Source organism: Perna viridis, chromosome 7, assembly GCF_037379345.1.
Source record: "Perna viridis isolate PV_CMFRI_1.1 ecotype Kerala chromosome 7, ASM3737934v1, whole genome shotgun sequence".
Classification (NCBI taxonomy): domain Eukaryota; kingdom Metazoa; phylum Mollusca; class Bivalvia; order Mytilida; family Mytilidae; genus Perna; species Perna viridis.
In genome coordinates, this window is record NC_142451.1 from 19,610,310 (window position 1) to 19,626,512 (window position 16,203).

The 16,203-nt window shown below is 30.0% G+C and overlaps 1 protein-coding gene across 10 annotated transcripts in view; it reads right to left on the reverse strand.

The window, feature by feature from the left end:
- The window catches only part of LOC148611703 (thrombospondin type-1 domain-containing protein 7B-like), a 173,022-nt gene that overhangs the window by 116,853 nt on the left and 39,966 nt on the right, over positions 1 to 16,203 (reverse strand). For 9 of the 10 annotated variants that reach the window (XM_088592523.1, XM_088592522.1, XM_088592515.1 and 6 more), the window contains one exon: positions 12,664 to 12,759. The gene's annotated coding sequence lies outside the window, so the exon portion shown is untranslated. Of the gene's footprint in view, positions 1 to 12,663; positions 12,760 to 12,847; positions 12,919 to 16,203 lie in introns of those variants that run through there. The other variant, XM_088592509.1, reaches the window with a different exon arrangement.

Genomic DNA, 16,203 nt, shown 5'->3' on the forward strand with positions numbered 1-16,203 from the left:
TCTAGAGAAGAAATTGTAAAGAAACAGTAATCAGTATGCCAAATTTCAGAATCTTATAAAATACAAAAAAGTTACAGTCTGGACATAATTTGCTGAATTAATAAATGCAAAAAAAAAAGAAATTTCAACAAAATTTTACATCAGTTGAACTTAAAGGTTAAAGGTTATGAACCCTTGTATATCCATATCTAGAGGCTTTCTAACCTAATGCTGAACAGCAAAGTCCTATCTTGAAAGACTTCAAAGTTATAATCTAATGGATCAAACTTGACTTAAAAAAAATGGGTATACTCAACAGTGCCCGATTGAAATTCAGCCATCAAAGCCCATAAAATATAAGATCTACATCCTCACAAAAGAAAGTAATACTAGTATTTAGGTTGGAGGAAAGTGTTCACTATGATGCAGAGGAGTGTTGGAGGAAAGTGTTCACTATGTTGCAGAGGAGTGTTGGAGGAAAGTGTTCATTATGTTGCAGAGGAGTGTTGGAGGAAAGTGTTCACTATGTTGCAGAGGAGTGTTGGAGGAAAGTGTTCACTATGATGCAGAAGAGTGTTACTACTAACTACAACTAAGAAATAAACTTTAAGTTCTATGTCAGAATAGATTAACATTAATATAAAAACTTCAATTGAATGTTAGATGTTTTCCCAGCCTTTCCTATTGATGCCTTGACTTGTTCGTGTTGTTACTAAATCCAAGAAAGACATTTTTTCCCATTATCAATTTAATGCAGCTTTATTTCTTTGTGCTATCTTTATTAGGCAGTTATTTAAGCGGTAACATTTTACAAATTACATCCTGTTAGTCAATGTTTACGTTACGTAATGTTCTATGGGTAACGGCTTTGACTGTTTATTGTCAATATTACGCTTATGAAGCATGATGATTGACTATATGGTGACATCTTGTGTAGCATCATTTACTTCTTATTGACTTAGGTCTGTGTATGGTGTTTGATGTATTAGAAGGCAAACAGTTCAAAACCAGTTTACATTTACTTACCTAAAACTCCTATACAGTTACAGCAAATAAAATAGTTAACTTCAAGGAACAGTATTGGTCTTCCTTAGATTGAATGACCATTACCTGATAAAATGTCTAAGTAAGATTTAAAATTTCTGTTATTCCATAGGCATTTTAGGCCATGTCTAAAAGAAAGTTTAAATCTCTTTGTCAATACCCAGTTAACCATCTAAACTGGTTATCAGATGATTTTCATTTAATAAAGGAACAATCAACTCTATTCCCTGAAATTTACTGTGTCACTTGCTGTCAAAACAAAATTAAAGTCTTGCAAGGGGATAAGAGTGAGCTGTGTAACGGGACGGCTATCTATTTGGAAACAATGGTAGATTAAAAAAACAACTATATCCATGAATACACTTTAAAGCTGTTATTAAGAATTCAGTGACATAACCTTCATTAAGGTGTTCAACCATAAAAGTCAAAAGGTAGGGAGTCTTCTCTGTATCACAACAGACCTAATATAGTAACCAACTCCTTATTTACTACATATCATCCAACAAACTTATAGGCTCTGCTATACAGGATGTGACAATAGAACTAATCATTAATTTGTATGTATCATACTCGTTTGATTAAGAGGCAGGGTTTTGTTACGTGTGTAGCAGAGGTGTAATGAAACAGAGTATACACCTCTATACAGAAGATTGAAAAGTGGGGGCAAAACTTAAATTATGGCCTTTAGTTAAACCTTAATCATGATAAATATCTTGTTTTGTTTATTTCATAATGGTTTATACAAGGCAGTGTACAAATTTTGACAACAAATATGATTTTAAACTCATATGAAAAAGATTTAAGTACCAGTCAATGTAATATTCAGATAATGCTAATGGTAAAGTGATTCATGGTGAAGAGAAACCCACCAAACAAATGATACTTTTTCAGTCTACATATGTTATACTTTCACATAATCATAATCATTTCTCCATTCAGATCTGCACATTTAAGAAAATCATACATTCATCTCTCACTGAAATCAACCAAATGGAACCAAATTAAGAAAGATAACTCTTTCTGAGTGCCGATTTCATGTACAATCTATATAGATTTTATCTCAAAAGTGCAACACCCAAATGAACAACTAAATGTACCAAAGATCAAATAGACCCAAAAGATCTCTGGCATTTCTTTTCAAAAAGTTTTTTTCTAGTGTTATGTCTAAATAGTCTGTAATTGGATAGGCCACAAAGTGAATAGCAAAGCCTTCAAATGTAATTAACATTAAAAATGTGTTCAGTACCATGAGTAATGTTATTTCCTATAAAGATATCAACTCTTTGAAAAAATAAAATATGATTCAACAACTGCACCATGGAAAACCTTAATGTAGAAATAAATGCTTGATATATTTTCATAAATTCTTCAGATGTCAGAATATGAAAGTTATGTTCTACATCTGTTCCTCAATATTAACCCCCATTTCATGTAACTTTAAAGGTAGGCATGATAATATCAAAAACAAATTAAATATATTTATGGAATATATGTAACTGTTTAACATCGTACTGAGTTTTTAGGAACTAATTCATTGTTTATTAATGACCAATTTTCATGTGTTTTTGTTGGTCAAAACATGGATTTGAATTTTACAGAATTTACAAAAAAACAAAGTTGTACAGAAATCACTAAAAACTCTTTCCTGAAGAAAATCTAAAAACAAAATTATTTGTGTTTTCATTCTTATCAGAGCAAAGAGTGCACAACTTTGTAAATGACAGACAGACAGACAGATTGGACAAAAAGAATAGTTCTCCCGGAGTAAGGAGATGGTTAATTTTTATACATGTAAAGTACTGAAGTTAGATTGTCTCCCTTTTCTAGGTATACATCTAGATATGAAGTATCAGTCTTGTATTACATATTCCTGAGCGGGTGTACGTCAAAACATGGCAGCTAAAAAATATAGTGCGCTTCGTTTTTGCCTTTTCCTGTTTTTGTTTCTTGGCAAATGACTATCATTTTTCATCACAAGTACAGTGTAAATATCGATCTATAACACAAAAAAATTGTTTTTGAGAAAAAACAGTATTTTCATGACAAATAATGCTTCAGAAAAGGGGTCTATTTTATGAACTCAAAATAAAAGTGAAAGTAGAAAGTATATTTTTAGTTTGACCTGTCTTGGTGTACCAAAGTTCGTGCCTTTTTTTCTACAATGGACCTAAAATTATTTTTGACATTTCCTTAATTGAAAAACATGGTCAAGAGTTAGATTAAAACTCCTTGTCTAATTTTTAAAAAATCATGAAAATTTAAGGTATACTATAAAAACCTATGGGGCAAAGAATACAAGACTAAGACCATGACGTCTAACATCTGTATCAAATTTCATAAATATTTGTTGAGCATTTTAAAAGGAGTACTTTTAGAACTTACAAGAAATAAGAACAGATGGAAGAATGGAAATTTTATTTCCTTGGTCAGAAACTTTTGAGGTGATGTGCTCTGTCATAGTTTGTAATGTTAGTGTTCCCATATGGGAAGTTCAATATCCCATATATTTCTGGCATGGCAAGGGTAAACTTCAAAATGATCTGTAGGTCTGTAACAAGGCACAAAGCCTTAATAGGTCACAGTGTTTTACAGAGACTTTAATTATGGTCCAGTAAAACTAAAACATCTTCAAAGAGCCACTCAAACGGACGTCTAGGACAACTTTTCTATGTTTGAAATAGGACTAAACCAATAGATATAGGTGTTAAAGAGATGCTCTCATCAATAGCCATTTATCTCTTGGCCAGATTGATTTAACTAGCCAACTACCACTGTATAACAATCTTGCAGTTGTAAATGAAGACACACAAGAATACAAATGAGACAATTTAAATGTACAATCCATTTAAGAATCAAGGTTTTGAGAAATTCTGAACTAATGGTTGTCAATTAGAGTTTAATCTGGTGGTGTCAGAGAAACGCATTCATCTTAAACAATTTTTATCAATCCAGAGATTCTTCACCAATTAGAATGTTAATTCAAGGACTGTCATTCTATGGTCTGATCTATCAAAATTTTTAAGCAAAATTTATTTGTTTCAGAAGTGCTCAGAATGCAATGTTTTTAATCCAATACTGACCAATCATATTCATATGAATAAGACTACAGATTATGGTCAATGCTGTTCAATGATGTATGCTTGTACAAGTTAACGATGAATAAAATAACCCTGTTCTCTAATGAATTAATTATATCTATAGAAAAAAATCTATTTAAAATCTAAACACAAAAATTGACAGAAATTTGAATTGACAGATACACAGACTGAAAGTTCAATGGTTTTCCTGAATCTTTTGCTAGAGATGTCACAAGACATAATCCAACTACTAAATCCTGGAAATTCCAATAACTATAACAGATTTGAAATTATGACTCATACAAACATCAAAATTGCTCTTAAATTAAACAATACTTAACTGGGTGACCACACAAAACTATGGCAAGCCAAAATGGATAAAAATCAATATTTTGTAATATTAGGAAATGAATTTCTAATATTACAAAATCATTTTTAATATTAGAAAAGATTTTTTATTATTAGAAATTCAATTTGTTATATTTAAAATTCATTTTCTAATATTACAAATTCCTGATTTAGTAATATTATAAAATATCACACATTTTGTAATATTACAAATTGAATTTGTAATATTAGAAAATGACTTTGTAATATTAGAAAAACAGTCACATTTTTTAATATTACAAAATGATTTTCTAATATTAAAAAATCGTAACTGAATACGACAAATCCATTTTCTAATACTAGAAAATCAATATCTTATACTAAAAAATCGTTTTTAATGTTAGAAATTCAATTGAATTTTTAATATCAAAAAAGTGTTTTGTGATATTAGAAAATGAATTTGTAATATTAAAAAAAATCACTTATTTCCTAATATTACAAATTCACTTTCTAATATTAAAAATTCATTTTCTAATATTACAAATTCCTGATTTAGTAATATTATAAAATATCATACATTTTGTAACATTACAAATTGAATTTCTAATATTAGAAAATGAATTTGTAATATTAGAAAATCATTAACATTTTTTAATATTACAAAATGATTTTCTAATATTAAAAAATCGTAACTGAATTTGACAAATCCATTTTCTAATACTAGAAAATCAATTTCTAACATTCAAAAATAGTTTTTTAATATTAGAAATTCAATTGAATTTTTAATATTGAAAATGATTTTTTAATACTAAAAAAAATGTTTTGTGATATAAGAAATCCAATTTGTAATATTAGAAAATGAATTTGTAATATTAAAAAATCATTTTTTAATATTAGAAAATGCTCATTTTTGTCCACTTTGGCTTGCCATACAAAACAAATTATTAACACAAATAGGTAAAGGGAAAAAAATCACAGGGGACTGAAACACATCCAAATGCAATACATTGTACCTATATCTGAGTTAACACATCCATCTCCTATACAATTTGAGTCTCAGAGCTTATAAATCAAAGTATACATTTCTAAGCGTAAGTATTTGTAAGGATCAGGCAGTAAGTGAAACATGGTATGACAAAACACACCATTTTAATAGTGTCTTTTTGACTATTTGCACCATCACAATCAAGGAAAACAGACAAGATTTTCTATATCATGGACCATTGAGTTACAATTTCATTGAAATGCACTGAAATGAACATTTCAAGGGCAGAAAACTCAGCCAAAAACCTCATTTTTCTAAGATTCTGTTGAAAAATTTCTGAGCAAATCCAATGATACAGAGATCAAATAATGGTCTTTTCAAATTGACAAAACATTCTTGAGTGATATTTCATTGTCAGATCAGGAGAGTTTTGACATGCATGTTTCTGATTTTTTTCCAATTTGCCTGATTCTTACAAAAACATACACTTACGTGACCTTGAATACCAGTAAAACATAAATAACTATTCTAAGCATTACTGAAGTGTTTCAGGGCGTTCCATTCTAATCCCACAATGCTTCAGTGTAACAATATTTCATAAAAAACAATACTATATATCCTTGAGCTAGACCACAGGGACAAAAGATCCATCAGCAGCTTACCAATAAATTAAAGAGAGGTTTACTAAGGATAGCCTAAAACCTTTCTAAACAATCTCTGAATCACAAATGTTGTTTTTATAGTTCCATGGTCTATATAAAAAAATCAGATAAAAACTGAAGTGTCAATTTTATAGTTTTCTAATGTCCACAAACACTTCAACAGAAATTCAAAATGATTGGGTCAAGAATAAAAAGACACTTCCAGTTCTTTTTTTATTTTTATGAAAGGATAGTCATCAAATCATTGGCAAATTGTGTCTTAACTGACTATATAAAGTTTCTACTCCACTTATTTAATTAACAATGGATCTAAATAGTCTAGGTTAACATTGCCACAGTTTGCTACCAATATATTGTCACACTTCATTTTAGACTTAGATGAAATCTGCAAAGGAATTTTAGAAGAATGAGAAGAGGAAGGGCTATTAAGGCTTAAATCAGCCCATTATATAAGTGTTTTGCTACAATCTTGAATATGTGTGCATATGGACTTCTGTCAAACAATCTTAGTTGTTTTCTGACCTGATTAAAACTACAACAGTATACATCACATTAAAAAATGATAGTGGAGGAGTTATGAAGGGAAGCAAGATCCTAGCGGAAATCAAAAGAACGTAATCTAGGGACAAAAATCAGACATGGAAAACAGACAAACACAACAAAGAACATAAAGTAACTAAAATCATACATACAAATTAACAAAAGCAATTGAGCAGCTCGGACTCCACTAAAAACTAGGAGCTTGGACCAGGTGCACCGGTAGAGTAAGCTTTTTATGTTTTTCTAGAAACCCCCCCCCCAAAATTGCTCATAAAAAGTCAAGTCCAGGGTAGATGAAAGAGGAAAGGAAAAACTATGAAGTATAACACTATAACAAATATAAAACTATAACAAATCAGTTTTTATGATACAGATGGATACACTGCAACAATCCATAAGTTACTTAAATTTATAAAATAACAAGCTGAATATAGAATTACTTTTTAAGATCATTTATAATTTTCATGAAAATGCAGGTTACAAAAAGTATTTTGAAATCATAATGCTGTCATACAACATGTTAAGAAAAAATACTTTTTCCATAAATGAAATTACAGTACCACTTGTAAACATGTCAAAGGTTTTGGTCAATAATAACAGAAAAATTTAAGTTATTTTGGGACCAATTTTGATAGTTATCGTCCCTGCCTCTTTATACCATGTAAAGAACAGGTATATACATTGACTGTCCACTCTAGAATTTATCATGATACTCCTCTTGTTTTCAAAACACTAAAGCATATAGCATTTTATTTGTTTGTCCTTTTATAAACAAGTATATTTCATATTAATTTAATTTCCAAATTCATATTTGTCTTCCATGCTCTTCTTCACTACCATGATTTTTTTGGACAATTAAAAAAATCTTCTTTTGATCATTCTGCCCCCACAGACACAAAATAAAACAGCACCATTACTTAATAGATATTTGAAATGAATATTTCAGGCTATTAGCTCTGGACTATTTTATTCTATACCAAATACAAGGTCACATCAATACTGCCATTCTAATAAGCATCTCAAATGATCTAGCTCTCCATCCTCTTGTAATATAAGGATGAACATCAAAAATGTCATAATGACACTCATCAGAATTTCAATAAGTAAAATGAGTATCTTATTTCCTTCCCTTCCCATTATTTACAAAGAGAAATTCTTACATAATCAATAAATCAAAAAATTCTGAAATATTCCAAGATGAGTTTTAGCACTTTTTTAAATAACGACTTTCATAAATCAGACAGAACAAAAATCAGCTGACAATGAGCAATTTTTAGGGCAGTAATACAAAGCTCATTTCTCACTGGAATTGCTAAATAGAAAAAAACAAATATAGGTCTGAGTTTTGTATTCTTTGCCCGACAGGTTTCTATAGTAAACCTTAAATTTTCATTATTTTTTTTAAAATAGACAAGGAATTTCAATCTTACTGTAAACATTAGGGAATGTTGAAAATCATTTTTAGGTGCACTTTAGAAAAAAAAAGGCACGAACTTCAGTATGCAAAAACAGTTCCAACTAAAAATAGACTTTTACTTTTATTTTGAGCCAATAAAACAGACCCCTTTTCTGAAGCATTATTTTTCATGAAAATATTGTTTTTCCTTAAAAACAAGTATTTAGTGTCATATCTTGATGTTTACCCTGTACTTTGGATGAAAAATGTTAATCACTTGCAAAAAATAAAATAGGAAAAGGCAAAAAAGAAAGTGCACTATATTTTTTAGCATTCGTGTTTTCACATTCTCCTGCTAACGGACTGATACCTATTACCAGTTAAAACTTTAGATATCTATAAATGTTGTTGTTTTTCTATCACTGTGTTCAATTTCAAATTTTAAGAAAAATATCTCTGTCCCTCTGCTATGTGTGTTCTGTGAATTTTTTGTTCAAATTTTCATTTAGGTGCCATGTAACAGTGTTAAGTCTAATACCTGAATTTTTGCACAAAAAAAAAAAAAAAAAAAAAAAAAAAAAATTTTGATAAAAAATAATTTAGATACCTTTTCTAACATATAAGATGGTCTGTATTAATAAGACAAATGCCTAAACTATTATATGAACACTAAATTTTTTCAAAACCTGGATTTTTCTGTCTTATATTCTCAAAAAGTTGGAACCCTCCTTTTTTAGCCTTGATCTACAATCTGCTTATAACTGATACAGCCAATTTCACAAAGTAGAATTTCTTGTTTACAAAAAGGTAAAATAGAGTCAAAATGTATCATAGTTACCATTATTTTAATGAAAAAGACATCTTAATTGCCAAAATTATTGATTTTCAGTCGAATTTGGTACCTTGGGAATGTATAAATGGACTCAGTAGTTATGTAAGATGAAATATCTAAAACAGACAAAGATAGATATTATGCAAGAACAGTAGATATACACAGAAAACATCAAAGTTTCTACTAACTACACAGACTATTAAAGAAAACTAACTTTTTATATGTCATTACCATCACTTTTTTCTAAGCCTCATTAGAATTTGCATGGAAGTACCATTAGAAATGGTCATTTATCATATAAAAAATGTTTTATTGGTCAGTTTTTACTTTTAATGGTTGTAGTAAAGCACTTCTTGACCAGTTAAAGTGGAATAAAAGTGAAAATGTAAATAAATATTTCCATTTTTATATGTCAAGTGTAATAAGGGCAATGCCACCACAGGGGCGTAGCTGAGGCCAAATTGAAGTGTAAGCAAAATTACGGCAGGGGGTCTGGGGGGGATAGCGTTTTAGAGCATCATTTATGCCTCGCCTTGATGTATTTTATCTCAAAAAAAAAAAAAATAAATAAAAAAATTGGCAAAATTAAGTGCAAGCAAAAGCTTTTTTGCCTAACGGCAGCTACGGGCCTGCACCATTTTCAAGTCTCTACTCCAAGCGTGAAAAATGTCAAAAATTCAAAATGTTTATAATTCAGCAATTTAAATTATACAATTTAATTCTAACATAGCTTTGTTAGAAAACTTTGAATAGCAATTGCAATTCATTGGTCATCTTTAAATCTATAAAACATTGCTAATTTCTAAATTTAGTAAAACTGTGCCATAAAAGTAAAAAAAATTAGGCCTGGCATAACTTGTTTTCATTTAAAGTCACTCCAGTTAGATTAAATATGATATTTTTTTATTTAAAAGCTTTTAAGATAATTGAAACTCATTTACTATAAATCTCACTTTCCACTGAAACTGTGTTTATCAGGTCTCAGTCTTGTATTCTTTGCCCTAAAGGCTTTCATAGTAAACCTTAAATTTTCATGATTTTTAAAAAGAAAATAGACAATGAGTTTCAATCTAACTTTTGACCATGTTTTTCTATTAAGGAAATGTCAAAACACATTTTTATGTGCACTTTAGGAAAAAAAGGCACAAACTTCAGTATGCCAGAACAAGTCAAACTAAAGATAGACTTATTATACTGTGCTTTTCTATTTTGAGTTCATAAAACAAACCCTTTTCTGAGCATTATTTTTCATGAAAATACTGTTTTTCCTAAAAAAAAAAACAAGTTTTTAGTGTGATGGTTTGATATTTACCCTGTTCTTTGGATGAAAATGATAATTATTTCCAAAAAAATAAAATAAAATAAGAAAAGTCTATATTTTTTAGCCTCCATGTTTTGATGTACACCCACTCAGGAATGTGCAGTACAAGACTGATAACTACAAGTGATCTGAAGGAAAGAAAATTCCACTTGATTTACTAGTGAAATGGTTTCAAGGGAAATAACTCAATGACTTATTTCCCCTGATCCCTTTTTCCAAATAAAGATGCACAAATTGAAGTGTAATATCAACTTATCTACACAGATCTTAATGTATGGTACAAAATAAATGTAGGCTGTTCCACAATCACATAACTATATAAATCAAAAGCTTTAAAGTATTAATAAAATGGCCTACTAAAAGTGGACTAACAAAACAGACAATGAATGTTTATGACACTAGTATATTTAATTTACCTATTACTAAAAACCTTCAGTAAATCAAATGATCAAATTTCCATAAATTTAAAAGCAATATTCTTAGTAAACAACGTCTTTAAAAATACCACATTTATTATCTAAATTTAAATAATGATTTTGGAGACCTCTTAAAAAACCCTTATCCTATTTTATACAGCACTTCACAGTCAATTAATACCAATTGTAGAATTCAAATAATTTTTGTAATAAATGTTTACAAGATGCCTCAGCAAAATATACATATGACCTTACAAAATATACATATGACCTAACAAATAAATGTTTATGTAAATAACATGAGTGTGCATATTTCAAAGGGTCTATTGATACCATTATAGACTACAACTTCCATAAAGATCAATACTTCTAATAGCTTAGCCATTTTTTTTCAAAAACATCTGATAAGCCCCAAACAACCAACCAAAATAACACAAAACAAAAACAAAATAACTGAAAAAAAAAAACGAAACTAAACAATTGCATTTTTCAAAGCAATACGTTAAAATAATTAAATACCTCCATAAACTTAATAACAAATATTCATTTTACTTGGAGAACGGAGGAAACAATTCCTGACAATTCATGGTAAAAAAGGTTGGAGAACGGAGGAAACAATTCCCGACAATTCATGGTAAAAAGGTTGGAGAACGGAGGAAACAATTCCTGACAATTCATGGTAAAAAAGGTTGGAGAACGGAGGAAACAATTCCTGATAATTCATGGTAAAAAAGGTTGGAGAACGGAGGAAACAATTCATGGTAAAAAAGGTTGGAGAACGGAGGAAACAATTCCTGACAATTCATGGTAAAAAAGGTAAAAATACTGTTCTACATAAACATTGTTGAAAACTTTCAGACAATCATTTTACAGAAAAAAACAAAATTGCAACAATTGAGAACTAAAAAACAAAAAAACTGAAAATTAAAAATAGGGCATCTAATTGGACATTAAATCTAACTGCCACATTGCCAAACAGTTTTGAGGCTTAACAGGAACAGCTTAAAATGGCAGTAACTAATGATAATAATTCAATCGAACTTAAATTAAAACTTGATGTGTATAAACAAAACAAAGTTTGAAAAAGATCTTTCAATATCTTTTAAAGTTATCACCCAAAACCGTCAGGGGATGGATGGACAGGCAACTTTTCATTGGGTATCATATACATGTAATACCTTGCCACTTGATATAGTGGGGTATTAAAATTTTAAAGTTATCACCCAAAACCGTCAGGGGATGGATGGACAGGTAACTTTTCATTGGGTATCATATACATGTAATACCTTGCCACTTGATATAGTGGGGTATTAAAATTTTAAGTTATCACCCAAAACCGTCAGGGGATGGATGGACAGGCAACTTTTCATTGGGTATCATATACATGTAATACCTTGCCACTTGGTTAGTGGGGTATTAAAATTTTTCAAACATAGGGCACATTGAAAATTGTTGAGCTTACTAAGTAATCAGTAGTTTAGTAATTCAGGTTGATTTCTTTTAAATGTCATTTATAAATTAACCAAGGGACAGTAAAATAAGAAATGTGCAAGCAACACAAAGATGTTTGGACTTGGGTCATGAATAATTCAATAAATATCATGATGTCCATGCTTATGTAATTTCATGAAAACCTGACTAATTCCTCATAGAATGAGATCTTTACCTAAAGCTGCAGAAGTGAAAGATGCAAAGGAGAGATACACTGACAAAAACATTTTATGGCCCAAAATGCTGTCAAAATTTCCTCAAATTCTAAAGTCTGCCTTTTAAAATATCAGACAGAAAGTGATACATGCACATTAAAACCACACAAAATTCTATCCTTATAGTTACTAACCATAAACATTTGGCTTCTGCTCTTTAGAAACAAAAATTATACAGATTGTACATGAGTATCACATTTGATTTAAAATGAAGATGCCTCAAAAATACAGATTTGTTAAAGAAAGGATTATAGTTATGGCTTAAATCATGTCGACCAAAGAGCACTGTTGATGGGTATATCTACATCTTGTACCAACACTACCACTGGCAGAGTCTATTTTTTTTATGGATTGGTACTTAAAAGTAAAGACACTTACCAGATATTAAAGTCCTCTGGAGATTAATTATACACCAGAATTTTATAGATTGAAGAATTATATCCAATAACACCACAGGATAAATATTGTAGTAACCTGAAACAAAAATATTTGAATTTTATTCCATTTGAATCAAACTGTAAATCACTCAATGTTTCTTTATTCCCAAGCTAAAAGAACTTACAGGCCCATTTACTAATGAGTAAATAAACATCCACTGCATAGTGAGCTTTGGAGGTTTTCAATTCAATTTGGTAACATTTGTCATTTCAATAAAAGGTACATGCATTGATTTCACATGGATCAATTTCAGTAAAGATTTTTATAAAAAATTCAAGAGTTACTAGAAGGAAAATTTTTAATCCATTATAAAAACTGACCACAAGTATGTCAAGAAGTAGTCATTTAATACTCTGGTTAAATTTCCAATTCAACAAATAACATACCTTTTTATTGTGCATTCAGCATTAATTAAATAATTAATAAATCTAATTAACAGTGATTTAATTACTGGATGTATTCATCAAGCACACCTTACTTGTAAAAGGGGTACAACAGTTTGAAATCTGAGAAACACAAGCAGATTTTGATATACAAATGATTTTGAATATTGGCCAAATCTTAATGAATAAACAGTTCCATCTTGGTATGCCTATTTCATCACCTCTTCAGCCCTGATAAAAGTCATCTCCATACCATAAAGAATATTTAAACCAAGTCTAAATAAGACCAATGTATAAGTATTCCATTATTTGTACAAGATTTTTATTTAATGTTTAAATGGACAAAAAATCAACAATGCTACCTTATATAGACACAGAACTTCTATCATATTTGGACAGTCCCTTGGGGTTACAACCTCAATTAATTCCATGCAGAAATAGCCCACATTGTAAACTTTATGCTCTGATTATTCATATTTTTTAATATCTAATCAAATTTGTTTGATAGAAAGTCAATATCACAACACTTTTCAATGTCTAACAGTGTTAATGAAAGCTCCAGTGCAGTTGTTCTTGCATGAGCCATTAATGACAGCTCCAGTGCATTTGTTCTTACATGAGCCTTAATGAGAGCTCCAGTGCAGTTGTTCTTACATGAGCCCTTAATAAAAGCTCCAGTGCAGTTGTTCTTACATGTGCCCTTAATGAAAGCTTCAGTGCAGTTGTTCTTACATGTGCCCTTAATGAAAGCTCCAGTGCAGTTATTCTTACATGACCAAGTCTGAATTTAAATTGCTTTAACCAACCTCCATAACATGCACATGTTAGTTTATGCACTCTATTCAGATATTTAAGCTTATACTATATACCTCATTATGTATTGGATAAAATTTTGCATTTTAATATGACGCCATTTGGTGCAAAAAAAGGAGATAACTCATCTAAATAACTTTACACCTGTAACTGTCTTTTCACAAACTGTCAAAGTACAATAAACAGTCATAAAACTTTTTCATTTTTTATCAATTATAAAATGTGGTTCATATGTCTTTGAAGACAGATTTCATATCATATTCTCACAAAAAATTAAACATCCAGCACATCATATTACTTACAATTTAATTCAGTATGATCCAATTCAAACACAATTATAAAATTCAAACTATTTCAAATTTCACATAAGACTAAAGTATTTGTTTTTCTAATTGGGATTTAAACCTTGATAATGGAATTGAAAATACTAATTACTAACTCAAAATCACTTTCCTTAAAATACAAAGGGAGAGTAAATACATTGCCGTCAATTAAAGTGGTTTAAATCTCTGTGAAACTATTTTTCTCTCACTGCCTGTGATATTTGAACAATCTCAAAGTTCTTGTTACCGCTGGTAAAATTAGAAATTACTTTCCTACTCTACCCAAGAATGTACCATATATAATCATGCATGGCGCTCAAAAGTGGAACTACATTTAGAACACATGTAATGGTAACATATATTTACAAAATTTTATAAATTTTTTTTTACTGGAATAACAAAGTTTCTCCACTTAATTAGAACTAGGTTATGTCTGTGTTGTTTGTAACCAATGAAAAAGAAACATGGCACCTTCCATAGATACATGATGTTAGCATGGCCAATCAGTTTTTCATCCAGGGCAAAATGCCCATGTTGAAAAGGAGAGTAAAGGACACAGATTAAAGGACATTTCAAAGGACAGACAACACCATCATGGATGCCAGTCTTAATGATGGGCACACTTTTTTAAAATTTGGACTGCTTCCTATGAAGGAACAACCCTACTCAGATACTGGTAGAAGCAGATACAAACATCTTGAAAAGGGAGCTTTGAGGCTATCACTTGCTCATTTGACCAAGTTTGCATGAAATCAACCAAATTCTCCAACAGAAAGAGGAGTTCAGGCCCCAGAACTCCCATGCTTGGATCTGCAACTGACTACTGGCAGCACAGTAGTGTGGGAATGATTCTAGATTATTACATATAATATTTTACATCAAGGAAGCAAGCAGTCAGGTCAAGAAGTAGGACAAGCTTCCCTGACAGATCAAATCATTCTATAAACTTTTGTCCTACAAGTATAGCAATCAATATTTTGCATGCACCTGAGGACATCTAAATTAATTAACATGTACTATACTGTAAAATTCTATAATACTTATTTTTGTAAGGGTTCATTTTGATAATGTTTAAGTCAGGTACAATTTTCCATTGGTTGACTTTTAATAGCTGTCATTATTATAAAGCATACATTCAAAATCATCCACTTAATTCTTTTCCTGTAAGTATTTTAGTAAGTATTTTAAAGCCTATGTCTATTTCTATACTGATAGTTAGATCTACAATCATTTATAAAATTTCTGTCTGTATGAATATGAGCCTGTTTACATTGAAAATTTATCCAAAGTTCATGTGATATTTTTTTTCCTTTCCTACACTGTCATTTGATTCAGTTATTCAAGATTTATGATCTAAATTTATGAAACTGAACAAAAAATGAGCTAGCAAAATCATAAAAAGATAAGCTGAAGTTATAATGATAAAATCTGAATTTGTAAAAGATTTTGTTAAGCCTTAATGTGAAAATAATCAAGTACTGAATTTCTCTTGGGTATGACTGAAAAAAAAATTGAACTAAAGGCATCCCTAAGAGGGTGGACAACTGCTAGGCTAAAATGACAGTTGATCTTAACACAAATACATAAAAATGTTTGCATGGGTTAGATCAACAAAATATTTCATGCTACATTCTGCTGAGAATTCTCCCACTCAACCATTTTTCTCAAATTCAAATGTACAGCAAACAGGAAAAAGATAAGCAAGGAGCTTAGAAAAGGGAGACATGGCATAAGTCATCATATTAAAGAAATATACTAAATATGTAAGTATTTCCACAAATAGAAGCTGAGATATCTGTTACAGAAATTATAACAGACAGAAAGACTGACTGACGGAAAAGGTACATTGCAATGGATAGCCTGAGTTGGTGTGTAACAAACATTTAAATGGTAATGGTAAAATATGGATTAGTAAAAGCAGAATTAAGCTTTAAAATGAAAAAAAACATGATTTGCAATTT